The following is a 2,136-nucleotide window of genomic DNA, read 5'->3' on the forward strand; positions in this document are numbered from 1 at the left end:
CTATAATCAGCAGGAAAATTAGTCAATAGAAATATAACCCAAAAGGATGGAAATAATCTTATTAGCAACAAAGACTTTAAAGCAGTATTATGAACATGTTCAACTATTTTAAGGAAAAGATGAACACAATGAATGAACAATTGGTAAATATCGATAGAAAAATGGTAAGTCCAAAAAGGAATCAAGTAAAAATTCTGGAATCCAAAAATAAAATATATGAATTGAAAATTTCACTGGGTAGGTTTAACATCAGATAGAAACACAGAAAAGAAAAATCAGTGAACTTGAAATATGGCAACAGAAACCATACAAACTGAAGTGCATAGAGGAAAAAAGTCTAGAAAATTGTTAACAAAGTCTTGATGATCTATTGGATAATATCAAGCCAACTAGTATATGTAAAATTCAAGCAGCAGAAGGAGAGATAAGAGAGATGAGGCAGGAAAACATTTGAATAATGGTCACAATATGGCACTTGAATCATAATCAAAAGTTTTTCAAAATTTCCAAAATATAAATAAGATATAATCTTTGAGATCCAAGAAACTCAAAGAACCCAAAAAAGGATAAAAATAAAGGAAAACACACTGAAAAACATCGTAATCAAATTTATGAAAACCAACGAAAAAATCTTAAAAGTAGCCAGAGGGGTAAAATATGTATTATATAAGGGAATAATGAAATTATAACTTCTGACTTCTCATCAGAAATAATGCAAGCCAGAACATAATATAACAACGATTTTAAGTGTTGTAAGAAAAATAAAACCTGTCAAACTAGAATCTATACCAAGCAAAAATATCTTTCAAAAATGAAGGTGAAATAAAGGCATTTTCATCAAACAAAGCTCAGAATTTGTTGCCAATAGACACGCTCTATTAGAAATTTTCAATTCAGTTCTTAGGTTGAAAGAAAATGATGCCAGGTGGAAGCATGAATGAGTAAATAAAAAAATAAGAAACAAAAATACTAGAAATGGTAAATATGGAGATAAATGTAAAAGATTGCTTTCCTTGTTTCTTAATTTCTTTAAAAGATAATTGTTTAAAGAAACAAAATAACAATGTATTGCAGGGGCTGTGATGAATGTAGAAGTAAAATCTATGTGAACAACAGCACAAAAGATGGAGGAGAATAAAAATACGCAAGTTTCTTAAATTATGTGTTTGCATTATTTGAAGGTAGATTATGATAAGTTAAAGATGAACATTGTAAATCCTAGAGAAACCACTAACAATTTTAAACAAAAAATATATATAGCTAATAAGCCAATAGTAGACAGAAACTTGAATACTGGAAAATACTCAAATAATCAAAAAGAAGGCAGGGATATGGTAGCTGAAGGAAACTGGAATTTGGGTGGTGAACACACAATAGAATACACAGATTTCAAATGATAATGTACACCTGAAAATTATATGATTGTATTAACCAATGTTACCCTAATAAACTTAATTTAAAAAAAAAAAAGGCAGGGAAGGAGGACAAGAACAAGAACATAAGAAAGAAATAGAAAACAAACAACAAGGTGGCAGACTTAAGACTAGCCATATAAAAATTATATTAAATGTAAGTTGATTAAATATTCTAATAAAAAGACAGAGGTTGTCAAACTAGATTTTTTAAAAAGCAAGAACCAATTAACTACGGCCATGCTACCCCGAACAAGCCCGATCTTGTCTGATCTCGGAAGCTAAGCAGGGTCAGGCCTGGTTAGAACTTGGATGGGAGATCACCTAGGAAGACCAGGTGCTGTAGGCATAAAAAGATAAATAAGTAAAATAAGGGATTGTAAGCTGACAAGGTCCTTGCAATCTGTGTGGTCAACCAAGAGTTGCCATGCCTAAGAAAAAGAAAGAACCAATTATATGCTGTTTAAGAGATTCCCGTTAAATAAATGACCCAGAGAGATTAAATATATAAGGGGAAAAAAGATATACTACGTAAATGCCAATATTATGAAAATTTATGCAAACACTAATAATTTTATGTAAACACTTATTCCTATGAAAGCTGGAATGGATATCTTGATATCAAACAACTGACTTCAGGACAAAGAGATTATCAGAGATAAGGGGGGACATTTTATAATGATAAAAGAATCACTTCATCAAGAAGACAGATAATCATAATGTA

At 30.5% G+C, this 2,136-nt stretch overlaps 1 pseudogene; it reads left to right on the forward strand.

The window, feature by feature from the left end:
• The first annotated feature begins 1,642 nt into the window (after window positions 1-1,642).
• On the forward strand, window positions 1,643-1,761 carry LOC111734224 (annotated as a pseudogene).
• Window positions 1,762-2,136: the final 375 nt, after the last annotated feature.

The sequence above is a fragment of the Pteropus vampyrus genome, unplaced genomic scaffold (genome assembly GCF_000151845.1).
Source record: "Pteropus vampyrus isolate Shadow unplaced genomic scaffold, Pvam_2.0 Scaffold14, whole genome shotgun sequence".
In the NCBI taxonomy this organism is placed as follows: Eukaryota; Metazoa; Chordata; class Mammalia; order Chiroptera; family Pteropodidae; genus Pteropus; species Pteropus vampyrus.